Source organism: Cygnus atratus, chromosome 2 (genome assembly GCF_013377495.2).
Source record: "Cygnus atratus isolate AKBS03 ecotype Queensland, Australia chromosome 2, CAtr_DNAZoo_HiC_assembly, whole genome shotgun sequence".
Taxonomy (NCBI): domain Eukaryota; kingdom Metazoa; phylum Chordata; class Aves; order Anseriformes; family Anatidae; genus Cygnus; species Cygnus atratus.
In genome coordinates this window covers 156,601,853-156,617,105 of record NC_066363.1, presented here as the reverse complement: position 1 = coordinate 156,617,105, position 15,253 = coordinate 156,601,853, and the positions used below count along the sequence as shown (strand labels likewise).

Below are 15,253 nucleotides of genomic sequence, written 5' to 3'. Positions count from 1 at the left end.
GTTACTGTGGTGGTGGTGAGTACACAGTATGCAGGAAATAATCCTGTATTAATCTGTTCACAACAGCTTCTCAATTTAAAACATGCTGTAGTTAGCCATTTTAAAGTAAAATTGTGCTGGAAACATGTAAGAAGCTCTTGTGGTCAGATGTATCCTGTTAAGCGCCGTGCTGTGCCATTCATTTGCATCTTAGTCTGGATTTTTAAATTTGGAGACTTTTTTCAGACTTTTTCAGTTTTCCTTCACTGTATTTAAAACAAAAAATACACCATAAAGAAGAGGACTTGACTACTGGTGAAGCAGGAAGTAAGACTGAAATGTTACAAAGATGAACAATAATGGAATGGGATTCGTATGGCTAAATGTTGGTGCCTGCATGTTTTGGTGCACTCATCTGAGCCACTCTAGACACAAGTAGAGGGTGATTTGTGCAGTAGGACAGGAGGAGGAAATAACGAGTTGGAGTTGCTGGTTTTAGAACAATTCTCAGGAAGGGAAAGTCTTAGGACTGTGTGCTTCAAGCAGTACTGGCTAGAGGTATAAGACTGGTTAATGGAGAAGTTGTAGGATATTGGTTTCAGGCTGTAGGTTTTTCAGGGAGACGTGTAATTAATTGCACTGGGGTGTGTGTGAATTTGTTCTAAAAGATTCTGCTGATTCCAGCCTTGCTGGATGTGCTGGGGAATGCCTGCAGGCGCTGACTGCCAGATCCGCTACGGCGATGGGAAATGTTGTGCTCTGCTCTCCTGCAGGTCAGTGTTGTCTGGCTTACCCCAAAGCCTTCTAGCCGAGGTCTTTCTGTCCTGTGGGCAGAGGGAGAGGCTCCCTAAGGTTCGTTCTGGCCTCGTGATTCAGGAATTGAGAAGGAGGAGGTAGATGGACTTCCCTTCGACTGCGTTCATTTGGCAGCAGGGTTAACATCCCTGTGACTTAGACCGAAAATAATACTTTCATTCTGAGCTTCCTTGTTTGTTCTAGCTTTCCGTATCCTGTTATTAACAACTTGGGCATTTTTTTTTCCTGTGCGGTGCTGCAACAGACAAATACGAAGTAGAAATTACTTCAACTCCAGTTCCATGAGATATTGTTAGTGTATGCAGGCTGAAATTCCTCTGTGCTGTCAAAAATGCTTAATTTGCAGAACGATGAAATATCAACTCTAGCAGAGCTAACACTAGAATAAGTACGCGCTGTAGTTCTTTAGTTTTGTCTCTTTCTGCATACCAGCAGAAGGTGTATGCATTCAGGGGCTCCAGAAGTACTGCTCTCCTCTTGCAGTAGCTGGACAGCTTTGTGCCAGAACAGCTCAGCAGTTTTGAGCAAATTCAAGTTCATGTTCACTCTGAACTTGACTAGATCTTGAAAGAGCTTACATTGAGAATGTGTGTTTTTTTTTTTTTTGGTAATAATTACTGGAAAATTAAATAAGGTTTTTAATTTGGACCTTTAAACCATTTTCTTTCTCGTTTCTGTTTCAAGCTTGAACTTGAATGATTTTCCTGAGCATGAGTTTTTAGGGTACCTTCAGCGGGAAGTCAGAAAGGGAGGGTTGAAGAGAAGAGATCTTGATGTCCTCAATGCTGCTTCAATATTTACTGAATTTTAATTTTTAATAAACCTGGCGTATGTACTCTCCTATCCTCCATAAAGTGCAGGTGTTTTTATGTCTTTGAATTACTTTAATCTGCTAGGAATAAATAGCATTTCGTACATGATAATGCAAAAAACTAGATCATGGCTTATTAAAAGTACCTTTTTTAATGTTGCCAAGGTTAAATGTGCATGAAACAACTGTCAGTTCTGTTCTTAATAATTGCTCTGACCAAGTGTAATTCTTTCTTCTTGATGCTGGTGAAATTTGGTGGCATCCAACAGACAAAGTTGGGTAAGGAGCAGAGAAGGCTGAATAGATATTTTTGCTGATCTTTCTTCCATAATTAGTTAATTATTCCATTATTACTTATGCTTCTGTTATCAGCTATTCAATTAGTTAATTTACTAATTAACGGAAAAGGAAAAGCTTTTTAGAGAATACTTCTGGAATAGCTTGTCCTTGTTAGGAAGATGTGAGCTGTTATTGTTGCTTTTTTTATGTTGTTTGGTTGGTTGGCTTTTTTGGGCAACCAGTGATGGCATAACCAATAAACTGTAATATTAGCGAAGAATTCTGAAAAGCTTATCGTTGTCTTTTCTTGATGTAGCGGCCACAATAAAGCCTGTAATTTCTTACACATCGTATTGTGGTAGGGAAGATGTACGTTATGTTGTCTTTCAGCCCTCATTGCTGAGGAGAAAGCACACATCTTTTCTGTATGCTTCTTTGCAGTCTTGAATTTTTTTTTTGTGTAGAAAACACTTGTTCACCATGACCAACCTACACATGACTGTACCAAGTGTGCTTATATAATTAGGATCTGTGGCCCTTCTCTATTTATCCTTCAAGGAAGACATGATCTCCTTATTTATGCCAATGTGTGTTCTAGCTTGCTAATAAGGAATCGTTATACGTCAGCAGTATGTATAATCAGCATTAGTATTGCATCTTACATATCAACTAAGCAAGTTCAAGAAAGATGTGATTGTACGGGTGTATACGCTGTATGATCCCTTTGCATAAAGGGAGAAAAGCTGTTACTGAAATATTTGACTGTGTACTCTTTAAGCGAAACAGTACTGTTTCTGAACATCAGCAGAAATAGTAAACTTCAGACTGACTTCTTTAGGGGCATTTTGTGTCAGAAAAATATTTTTTCTGCAAAATCAAGTCCAGATACAAACTGTGGTAGACAGTCAATTTTAAATAGACCTGTAACATTCTAGTATTTCAATAGTTCTCAATATAAGGTAAGTTGGAGTTATGTAGGGACCGTAGCAATCTTTAGCAAAGAAAATAATGATCATTTTTCATGAACACTACTCCATCAGGGTTCCTTTCCCCGCTGCTGCCCTTCAGGTTGGCCTGTTAATTATTTGTGAGGAAAATCAGTCTGACAGCGCCGAAGGCAGAAGCGTCTACTTCATCGTACAGATAGCGGCAGGGCTACAGTGTGATGAGAAGAGCTGCCCCTCAGAGAGCCAGCTCCCGTCTCGATGCCGTACCATTGGGGGTACGTACCCTTGGGGCTGCCCAGTAGGTAGGCATCATCCTGCAGCACGTCCACGTCCAGCTTCGTGACCTTCTCCATGGGCCTCCATGCATTCTGCTATGTCAACTGCCGTTGCCTTTCATTGTTTTGGGGGATAATCAGATTAAATCCCACCTTGATACGTTTTTGAGGAGGATTGTGAGCTGATTGTCTCATCAGAGACAACAGGGATTTGGATCTGGAACTCATTCAGTTCTGAGCCGTGCGTTTATCCAACTCACCGTGGCCTGGAACCTACACGGGAGAAATAAAATATATATAAACTAAGAGTTGTCTTTGTCCTTGTTCCATCTCCGTAATGTCAGTGGAGTCTGCATAGCATCAAATATTTTATGCAGCTGACTTTAAATATTGCAGTCATGGCTTGTGTAGGAGGCACAGTCTGAGTTAGCTGCTGGGGAGGTAATTACAGCGTTAACCAAAAAAACCCACAGCTTTTGTAGACCCAGGATTGAGTCTACAGAATATAGAGTTTGTAGCATATCTGATGTTTATCTGCCTCCCAAGATGGTAGTGAGTCTTGAATCTTTCTGCAAGTATTTCTGGTGGTCTTAATCTGCTTTATGCCAGAGGCAGAGAGAAATAATGCATTCAATTTTGTCAAATTGAGTTTTTACTGCGCATTTAAATTGATTAAATAACGCAGCAGATTAAAGGGAGAAATACTATCTTAAATTGCATTTCAGGACCGATAGCATCTTAATGATGCTAAGCTGAAGTTTTTTCAGTGGGCTTGTGGATATGAGAACCCATTAATCATGCATGCTAGACTTCGGGTGCTACTGTATTAGAAATAAACTGGCTTGCTCACTTGGCTGATGTGAGTAATGGCCACGTTTGGAAGTCGCTGCAAACAGAAGATGGAAGCCGCACGCGCGTTGTGTTCTGTCAAGCCAACTGGGGCTCGTGTTTGATCGTGTTCTTGCCGAGAACAGACGTGTTGGGGGTTTTCCTTTGACATGAACAACAGTGTCTTTCGAGAGTCGCTCTCCGACAGCTACATGACAGAGCCAATTAGGAGAAGAAAGCCTGTCTCGTGTTGTGTACTGAAATCCTTCTGGCTGCAGCCTTGTTCCCCCACCACCCTTTTTTTCTTCTTAATCTAGTTTTCATCAGTCATCTATTGGTGTCTTTGTCCTGGTGTATGTGTGTATTTCCTTGTCGTGTTTCTCTGCATGTAGGTCCTCCCTACCTCACCTGTCATCTTTTTTTTTGCTGTCTTAATTTGTTCTCCATTTCTTTTTCCAGCTGGAAAACTATATATAGTATAAAAGGTGACAGAAGCAGAGCTGAAGCTAGGGGAAAAACTTCTCCCTAGCATCTACCTTGCATGAAGGGGGAACCAGCCTACACAAATGCAGTTATTATTAAACATAGCCCCCCCCCCCCCAAAATGTTTTATGTTTTAAATGAATGTATAGTGTATGGCTCAGACTATTCTTTTACTTATTCTTTTACTATTTCCTGATTTGCCATCTTTATTTCTTTCACCTATTTAAGACCTTGACATAGGAGCTGTGCCTTTTTGGCTTAAAATAATTATGCATGTTTGTGTAACAATAGAAATAATAATGAAAATTAACAAGAAAAACATTACAGTATGTTGTCTAGTCTCTGACAAATAATTTAACCTAGGTGGTTCTTGAAACAACCTTCCTTTCTTTGTGATCTAGGTCTTAAAAAGCTTATTGTTATATATATTTTATAGCACCAGCATTGCATTTTGCAGCATGTTGTGCCTCCCAACAGCAAAGTAGTTTGAAGGCTTGTAATCTGTGTCCCTAGTAAGAAGTGCTAAGGCTTGCTGAAATAACATTAAAGGAGTCATCCTTATGCCTGTGGTGGTAAATTTATTGGAAGCCTGTCTGGCATGCTGAGCAGGCTTCCTTCGGTTCCCTGTTATTTCGTCCGTTGTTAGGACCACGAAGCTGTTATGTCTCGCTGGAGGAGCAATTTCCCATTGCAAAAGCCCTAAGCCATGTGCTTGTGGAAATGCCCGTTCATTGTAGAGATGTTATGCTTTGAGAATCAGCTCTAAGTGTAGCTAAGGTTTTCTCTTTTCTCCGTCCATAGTATCACTCTTAAGCTAAGTAAGCTATCAGTATTCTCATTAAAATAGATTTAATTTTGTGCATTGGAGCAGGCTTCTGTACAGAGCAAAACTTTTGCAGCTGCTGTCAAGCTTCCTTTGAATGCCTTGCAGGAATCCCATTGAAATGAATAAAACTCTTATTTTTGGCACTAGGTAAGTTAGTCTTTTCATGCATTAACTACATAACAGCCCTTTTTAGGTAGGTGCAACGCGTGAGCAGAGATGATAAGCTGTTAAACTCCTGACAAACTGCTGTGTGTGTGTTCTTCCACTGAAACGTTGTCTCTTGAATTTTTTTACTTCTCCTTCCCTCCGTGCCAGTTGCATTGATTTCCTTCAGCCTTCTTTCACTCAAATGTCCTGTAACTTTAATTCTAGCTTCAGAAAAACTGCCGGAACAATGGAATCCGTGTGTGGGCCATAGCCATGGAAACAGCATAATTTTACAGTGGTGGAACATGAAGGGAAATGACTCTCCCAACTTTCTAAGAATTTAAGTCTTTTCCCAAAAAAAAAAAAAAAAAAAAAGGCTTGCAAAATACCATTCCGGTATTCAGAAAAGAAATTTTCAGTGTTTTTTTTTTTTTTTTTTTACGTTGTTGGTCTTTTACTCTAAATCTTCTTAACCAATTATCCTTAGAAAACCAAGAGAACAATATTCTTACACATTGTTTTCTGGGATCTCTGGCTCTGGGGGAATTATTTTTGAGTTTCCTGCCTTGAAATACTTTCTTCTAATTATCTTCCATTATTTTTGTGTCCTTGGTGTTCACTTCTGTACCCCAAAATATATATATATATTATTCTGAAGCATCTCCGTGGTCGTACTGAGTTCCTGTTATACCTGCAGCAGCTGTTCTGGCATGCAGTGCTGGTTTGTATTTTAGCACAAGAATTACAAAATCCTGTCACCTTTTGAAAATGTGGGTGACTTGTGTTGGAACACCGCATGTCACGAGGCCATCGTGTAAAATGACAAGGGAGGGAATTTTAATCATAGGAGGCAATGTCAAGCCTATGTTTAAAAAGAAAAAAATCCTCTAAACGTATTGCTTTCAGGAAGAAACACTCTGTAGTACAAATGAGGAGGGGAGAGGTAGATGTGTGTGGAGTACAAGTCTGCTGTTTTCCCTAAGCTTGCCTGAGGGCCTGAATTGGTTGGTTCATAAAAATGTCACAGGATTTCCACCAGGATTACATGATCACAGGTCAGTGCTGGAGACACTCCTGGTATATCTGAACCACTGCCAGCACACAGATGTCCCTCCTTACACATCCTAAACATTTTTCAAGTTTCCTGGGCTTGTTCGGAGTTGAGCACAATCTCTTTTTGCTATAAGCCACGAAAATATAAGATCATTCCTATAACGTAGGTGACCTACACTGCAAACAGTGCTTCCAGTTGAGTAGGCATCCCTGCAGGTCAACCGTAAAGCCTGTGGGTGCCCTACATCTGCACAGAGCTGTGGTGGGGACTTCAGGACCACGAGAGACCCTGCTGGATGAGACCGGTGATTCTGCAGCCCAGTGTCGTGCTTCAGTGACAACAAAACATGCTGTTTAAATGCTTTATGGATGTTCCAGTCCCTTTGGAACTCGCTGAGGCTACCTGCTTCTGTGCAGGCACTTGAGGAAGCTCGCTGCCAGCTGTGCTCCTATCTGTCTGAAGCTATCTCCAGTACTTCCTTCAGATGCCTCCTACTTCTCATATTGGCAGGATTTGATGAGAAGTGGTGTTGCATTGATACTTTTATTTTTTCCTCTTTACCCTTGCTTGTAAGCTGTGGCTGTACTCTGTGAGTCTCATGTCCTTCCAGCAGGGGCGTCCCAGATTATTTTGTCTGTCCTCACATGGCAGCTGCTCCATCCCTTCCCTGAACCTTCTTCAACTCCAGTATGCATTTTCTCAGGTGCAGAAGCCAGAACCGAATGCAAGATGCCTTATTGTTTTATATAGCAACATCTTTAAGTACCACGTTTTCAGTGCCCTTCCTAATGATACGCAATGCTTTATTGCCTTTTTGTTGTTGTTGGCTCTTGCCCTTGTTGGAGCTGATGATTTCAGAGAAAACAGTCAGCAGTGACTCAGACTTCCTCCTGCAGTTGGAACTGCAGAAAGTGTAAGTGGTAAGTGTGATTGAGGTATTGCTCAGAAAATTTTCCCCTAGATGCATTACATCACATCTATGGCGAAGTACATCTGCTACTTTTTGGTAACTTGCTTCGTTTTGTGAGGTCCTTCTGGAGTTTCTTCCTGGTAGCATGGTATTTGCATACCCCCAAGAGCTTAATGGTACCTGTAGACTTGCAGGTTTGTTATCCATCTTGTTAGGCATAAAACCAACTCTTAGGGGACCTTGCTCCTGAGTCTTTATCCATATCTCTGTTCACCGCAGGCAAAAGAGTATTGAGATAATAAATTCTTTGCCTGAGTTGTTCTGTAACTCTGTAAGTAATGCTAATGATCCCATGTGCCCTGAGTAACCATGGAGTTTTTTGTGCTTGTAACCTCCTTGAATATAGCTTCCACCATTTTTTTTTCATTTAATTTCTTATCACTTAGTATGCCTGCTCTAAAATTTGGCCACCAGTGGCTGGATAGGTAGCTCTGTGGATACGCTCAATTACATTGTGCAAATTAATTTAAAGTTTCCAGGTGCATGCTCTTTCAGATGAGGGCAGAATTCAGCTGAAATGAAGGAAAATGCAAGTGGGTTACTCAGCATCTCAATCGGAATTTGGGCTTTTTTTTTTTAATTCAAAAAACTAGCATTCAACAACCAAGCCAAGTGATTTACGAGGAGCGTCTCCTTCAGTGGGAGAGGGGTAATTGTTATTGGAAACTGTTGAAAGACTTTTGTAGATGCTGTAAACTAAGGAGACTAAACATTGCTTTTGTTTTTAAATCACAGTAGGTGAGAAGCAGGAGGCAGGTACAAGCAGAAGGTTGGGGGCAGTGAGAAGAATACCATAGTTAATTAGCTATGGATTTGTCAATTTGTCAGTTATGGAAATAAATATAAACTGAACACGTTCCTGAGTTATAGGACAAGTTGACGCTTGTGTTTCTGCCATAGGGTATTTTGCTTATGCATCATATTGTTTTAAGCTGTCTGAAGTATGGCAGATAGGTGGTGATGATACCGTAAATATATCATACTTGTTCTGTCAACCAAACCATCTCAAAAAAAAAAAAAAGGTAATGTTCTGTGCAGTATGGCAGTTGGTCTTCTAATTTTTCCTTACCTTAATTTTGTGTTGCATTTACGATTCAGAGACAACAGCTTGCATTAAAACTAATAAATTGTAAAACAGACCTTCTCGAAATACAATACAGAATGTGCACATTTCCTGAGGAGGGTCTAATAGCGGTTCATTCTTGGCTGTTCGCTCATTAACCTTTTCAACAGACGTAGATGAAAGCATTAAGTCATTACTGCTGATATTCACAGTTGAAACAAGGATTTAAACAAAGTTAATAAAGGATTACAGCGCAACCTGGGTCTCTTACGAAGTAGGGTTGAAAACAAAAGCCGTGTGGTTTTATACACTGAATTTCCTCTGATTTGGTGAAAGGACAAAAAGTGTGGGCAAGTTGGGTGAATGGAAGAGTCTGTCCTATATTATTCGGCTGTTTCTATGCTTAAGGCAAATGCAATAAATACGTCAATGGGGGAAAAACTAAAAACACCACCGGCTTGCTTAGACTGTGGGTGACGTACAAATACTGTGTCAGGTACTGGTATCCGCAAATCAGAGGTGCTACTAAAAGCAAAAATAGTGTGAGATCTGTAAGGATGATCAAAGGTTTAGAGAAATGGGCCTCTATAGTGAAACGCTTCTGTCTCTCATTCTGTGCAGCTAATGTAAAAAGAGTTCTCATTGAGTTGATCTTTAACCTAAAATTGCCTTAATGGGAAATGATATAATAAAGGGCTGCTACCATTCAGCTCTGCAGACTGCTGAATTAGAAGTAGGTTAGATTGAGGTTAGAAATAAGGTATGAACTTTCAACAGTGAATGAAAATATATGGAAAAATTAACCATTGGTTACTGTAGATTTTGCATGGGAATTTAATCATGTTGTAAAAACTCCTTAACAGCTTTTCCTTACTGGATATGCTGCAAGAATGAATTAATCATAGTTCCAGTGTCTTTGCCTGATGGATCAGATGGCCATGGAGAAATAAAAGAATCATAGAATATCCCAATTGGAAGGGACCAACAAGTCCCCACAAGTTGAGTTGGATCATTGAGTCCAACTCCTGGGTCCCCAAAGGACCACCCAAAAAAATCAGACCATATTTCTGAGAGTGTTGTCCAAACGCTTCTCGATCTCCATCAGTCTCAGGCCTGTCCCAGTGCCCGACCACCTCTGGGTGCAGAACCTTTCCCTAACCCCCACCCTGACCCTCCCCTGTCCCAGCTCCATGCCGGTCCCTCGGGTCCTGTCGCTGTCCTCAGGGAGCAGAGCTCAGCGCCTGCCCCTCCACTCCCCTCGTGAGGGAGCTGCAGGCCACCATGAGGCCTCCCCTCGGCCTGCTCTGCTCTGGGCTGAACAAACCAAGGGATCTTTTCGTAGAAAGAAATTAAGTTTGTTAGATGTGACCTTCCCCTAGTGAACCCATGTTGGCTCTCACCAATGATTGCGTTGTCCTTCGGGTGTTTTTCACAAATTCCTTGAGTTAACTCATTTTCAATAAATCCTTGAGCTTCACAACAAATGTCAATTTATGATGTTTTCTTAAGGTTGTTTGTGTTCTCTGCTTAATTGTTTGCACTTTAAAAATGAAAACCTAGACAATGAAATCTAAGCTTCATCAAAGATTAGAGGAGCATCCATCCACAAGTCCCCTTTGCCTGTCAGCAAGCAGTAGGAAGAGAGGCTTCAGGGCTGTTGAATACAGCCTTTGAGGCACCATCGTGCAGGATCAGTCACGGGAAGGCTAAATGCTGAATACGCAAATGTATTCCTAAATGATTTTGGTACCGGTAGGTAAATAAGAAAATTGCATTTGAAGTTGTGGCTGTGATATTCCTCGTTCAACTGGAGGGCTGGTTGCTGAAGGACACGTCCTGCTTCGCTTCCTGGAGCTTGGGAGCTTGTGGTCTGCGGTTCCTCGCATGCTGAGAGCCCATATTCCTCGCAGGAATGAGAGATCAGTTCGTGAACTGAATAGCTGAACACTTTTCAAGGGGATACTGTTAGGTTAGTCTGTTATTGCTACAGTAAAACAGGATTGAATTTCTTGTGGTCGTCTGCTTGCCGCGGCTCTGGAAAGAGATCTGTTCTGCAGCCTGGGTAAGTGTGTGAGCCTCTGTCATGGCCCGTGGAGCCATATTCTCATCTTACCATGGGACAGGAACACAAAGCTCACAAAATATTCCTGTTTTTGATGATTAGATGTTACTCTTGGAAAGAAGGAAGTTAAATTGTGGCTCCATTTCCAAGAAAGCATCTGAGGAAAGTCTGCAGTGCAAAATGCATGGTTTCATTCAAAACAACTTTTTCATTTAAACTTTTTTTTAATTTATTTTTAAAAGAAGTGTTACAAATATATGAATCCCTTGGAGTGCTGGATATCATAGAAAACACTACTTGTTGACTGGATCAGCAAAGCCTGTGTGAGAACTGTACTGCCACAGACCATCCCAACGGGTATAGAAGTAACAGTAGTATTCCTTCTTTAAAATGAAGTCCTTCTGTGAATTCATGTAGGTAATTGATTTACTTAGCAAGATTTTTGGCTGAGGAACTGTATTTCGTAGCACCTCTAACTTTGTTACAGCTTCTTTCCTGTTCTATTATTGTCACCTGTGTCTAGTGTTACAGAAAGTGATTGAAAATGACCTCTTGAAGCCATCTCCTTCATCCTTCCACTATCTATCTAGGATTAAAAACAGTTTTCCTTGAGAAGTAGCTTACCTTTGCTAGGTATATAAAAGGCTGGAAAAAAAAAATATGGTCTAAAGTTTATTTTTCTTTTTGCCTATGTAATAACTGACAGTTTGTTTCTTTTTAGTAGCGTGGTAAGTAAGAACATAAATGCAGAACGTGACTGATTTGCTTGGAAGTAGCAGTAGAAAGAGAAATATATGAAATCTGAATGTTTTTTAAATACACTTTGAAGAAAATGTTTGGAACAGATGGGAATGTACGGTTGGCTCGTGTTACCCAGCTGTAAATGTGGTGCACGTGCCAGTTCATGAGCGTTCAGGAAACGAGTTGCAGGAGACAGGTCAGTGCAAACCTCCAGTGGGGGGGATCCTCACTGACAGAACGGCTCCTGGAAAAGGAAGTAAAATGCTCTTGTCTCTGGACTCTTGCAGTCACACACAAGGTTAGGAGCCTAACTTTTGTTTTCCCTCTTCCTAATCTCAGCAGCGAATGACTTTCTCCTTTATAGAGATGTGAATGGTATAATGTGCTTTGGATTGTGCTGTAATGCAAGGGATTGTAGTGAGCTCAGGTTCCCAGCAGCGACTGATGGGCAGAGGTCTGGCCTGGCAGCCTGGTGTGTGGGGCTGTGTTGTTCTAGTAGGGTGGCAGGGTGAGGTGCTTGCACTCTTGGAAGCATCAAGTGGGGCTGTGTGAGCTCGGCTCCACTCCAGGAAGTGAGAAATGAGGGAAAACTGGGGGGCGAAACTGGGGAGGGGAACTCAAAAAGGGAAATCTTTTTGCACAGCAAAGAAAACAAGTGTGTAAACATGATCTGAAATGAGTAGCTGGCTGAATGCATAGTCTGTTTACTTCTCAGTGAATTAAGTCTTTAAAACGCTGTCAGAACCCACTAGTCTTTTTTCAATGTTAGATGTTAAATGAAAAACTATATTCAGAGAATAAGCTTAAAAAGTTTCAAGCCAGAAAAGATGAGAGTGCGCTGGGGAGATGGGGTAGGCCCAACGGTAAGAAACATCATGGAAGTTAATCTTCAAAATTTGTGATGCAACTGCAACTAATAAAAACACATGAAGGTAACGAAGTAACATTTACTGCTGTGGTTCCTGGGTACACAGTGACCACAAAGCATGGAACTGGTACTTCTGTTTGCAATTATGACAGTCTTTGCTTCGTTTTTTGCTATTATGAGTTGATGTTTCTTAGCAGGTGCTGTTTTCCGGAGTTAAGATGCATTAGCCTATGGAAGACCTTGGGCTTGATGGAAGTCTTTGAAAGATACGACACAAGCAACTCGCTAAGTGCATTGATGCAATTTTCAGTTGACTGATGTGACCTTCAGGCTTCAATTTCTTTTGGCCTACTTGTTTTTAACTCTAGTGTGTGCATGTCAATTAATCTTGGAAAACAGTCTCGGTATTAGAAGAACGTGGACTTGCAGGAAGCTGCTCAGTATACTTGTCCCGGAGGTGCAGCATCTCTTCACTTTATGCATTTACAGAATTAATTTGCAGTGGAACTTGGAAGTACTAAATCATTACAGTCGTGGACTTCAGTATAGCAGCAGATCTGATCTGGTGGGTCCTAGGGAGGTCGGTGGGACCTACCTGTGCGCAGATGCCTTCTCACGGGGATAGCACAGAGGAAGAAGCAACTCAGGAGTTGGGGACAAACACACAAGTATCACAAGCAATTCGTTAAGTTAAAATCACGTGTGTGTCCTAGACACAGAGCTTTCCCTCGAGCTGTTTGAAATTGCTTGGCTAAGTTCAGAGAATGTAAATTAACGTTTTCTGCATATCTCTGTCGTATGATAATGTATTTATCTGGCGGCCATGTTTACCATTATTTTCTTGCGATCTGCTGTGGAGGCACAAGTAATCAAATGGGCTGCTTCAGGAGCAATAAATGCTGTGATAAAAATTTTCCAGTACATCAAGGGCTATAAGGAAACTTTAATGCAGCTTTTAGTTTTTTATGGTAAATTAAATCTTCAGTTTTCTTTACAAATTTAAGTATAAACAGAATTTAGAGATTAGTTTCCATCACGGTAGAAAAATTAAAATCAAATGTAATGCTTTCTGCTCCGCAGTCTTACTCTAGGTTATTTACTCGAGTGGCTAGGGTTGTTTGTGTGGTCTTAGTGACAAGCAGAAATTGTTTTGTCTTTATCCAAAAAAAAAGTGGGGGGAAACTATCAAACCTATATGTAAACAGGCAGGCAGAAAGGTGTGACGTTTCTCTTGATTTGTTTAATTTTACAAGTTAATTGTAGCTTCAACATTTTTCTGCCAGAAGGAAGCTCCCTTTCTTGTACACTGATGTGTACTCGATGCTGAAGCTATTGCAGGAGGCGACTTGAAGCTTTTCCTTCCTGCGGTTTGTGCAGCTTCTTCCTGCCTGCCTTTCTCCTATCTAAAGGCATTTCTGACCACATCAGCTTGTTTTGTTCATAAGCAGACAGCATGGTGAGCATCTCTTTGGTGTAACTTAGCTGACTTTCAGACTTTTTGTTCTGCCGGAACAAAGCATGCAATGTTTTCTCTGCTCTTTCGGGTGTCCTGTTGCTATTTTTGTTCGGCATTTTAAGTGTGGTTTAGCTTTGTTTTGCTTCTTCACTGTTTCTCAGAGTACTGAAGTTGGGTTTTGAAATTTTCAGGAGGCTGCCTTTAAGTTTTCTTTCCAAGTGTAATCCTCTTTGGTATTCAAGTTTTGCCATTTTTTGCAGCTGCAAACGTGGCTTATAAATGAAAGCAAGCATGATGTTACGAGTCTGGCAGTGAGAGCAGGGCTACGTTTATTAAGCCTTGTTATTTCTTCTAATAGGTACCAATGCAGTGACCATCTGCCCTGATAATCTCTGAATTTGTTCCAGTTGCTACACCTATTGATGAAGTTCAATTTCCACAGGGCTTTTGTACCCAGAACAGGGATTTTGTTACTCAATATTGCTGTTGCCTTTTGACCAAGCAACTAATGTAGACCTTTTTTCATAGTTCAGTTTAGTTTCTTATTTGTTTTCTTCCTACTTTCCCATATTTGTATTTATTTCAGTTTTCATTAACCCCTCAATGCTTGTCCCGTGTCCTCATCCTTACTGACTTGGAGTAACTCTTGCTTTCTCATTCTGGGTGGGTTTTAGTTTCTCTTCTGAGCCTGGTCAGCACCTCCAGTCCCATGGACGGATCACATAGATTTGAGATGACAGATGTAGGAAAACCAGGCAGAAGGAATATAATGAGTTATAATTTATATTATTGCCTGTTCATGTATTTACATTGATGTCTGCTCTTTTTAAGGTATCATTTTTTAATATGGTCTATTTAGACTGAACCAGTGGTTTTTGTAAGGTCGACTGTAGTTCAAGACAGCCTGGACTTTTACTATAAAAATGGTCAGCAACTGTGTCTTGTGCCTCAGCCAGTGGCAAAGATCAGTCCTCCTTTCTTGTAGTATTGCTTCTTGTGTTCCAAGCCTGGTCGTTTGTAAGGTTTCTTTGGTAAGGTTTTTATGGTCTTTTCTCTAAAGGGTTAAGAATAAAGAAAATAATAATGCCCTCTTCATATGCCAAGAGTAACCCTGACACTTCTAACACTGAAATTATATAGGTAATAATAGAGAAATGCATATGTAACATGAATTTGTACATAGTGACTGGTGTTCTGCTGTAATAATTACCCTCACTGCTTAGTAGTGTCATCTTTATCCTTCAATTAGGCGGGCAAAACATAATCTTGTTAATGAACAGGGTGAGACAAGGGAAATGCTTCTGACTTGCAGGTGGCATGCCTAGCAGCTAGCAAATTGCTTCAGATAATGGGCTTTATTAAGCAAGTATAGCTTTGCAGAAAAGTGATTAGGCTGCTTCAGTTGCAGGGCTGTTTTTCCTTCTGCTTCTAAATGTATTTCTTTATTGTTACAGATATTTCAAGACATTCCTTGCCAGCAGGTAAGTTCTCTTCTTTCATTTATGTCTTGATGTGACAGCAAGCAGCATTTAGAGGCTTGTTTGCAATACAGCAGTGCTTTTATATAATCAGAGTATCGGTTCTTACTGGTCCTGCCGTGGCACTTAGTCATGTGGGGACCTGAGGTAATGCTAAGGTCAAAACAAAA

General features: G+C 40.8%; 1 protein-coding gene across 4 annotated transcripts in view; it reads left to right on the top strand.

Moving 5' to 3' along the window:
• Window positions 1-15,253, top strand: part of PTK2 (protein tyrosine kinase 2) — a 204,724-nt gene that overhangs the window by 27,179 nt on the left and 162,292 nt on the right. For 2 of the 4 annotated variants that reach the window (XM_050708969.1, XM_035561708.2), the window contains exon 3: window positions 15,060-15,086. The gene's annotated coding sequence lies outside the window, so the exon portion shown is untranslated. Of the gene's footprint in view, window positions 1-13,576; window positions 13,606-15,059; window positions 15,087-15,253 lie in introns of those variants that run through there. The other 2 variants (XM_050708971.1, XM_050708970.1) reach the window with 2 other exon arrangements.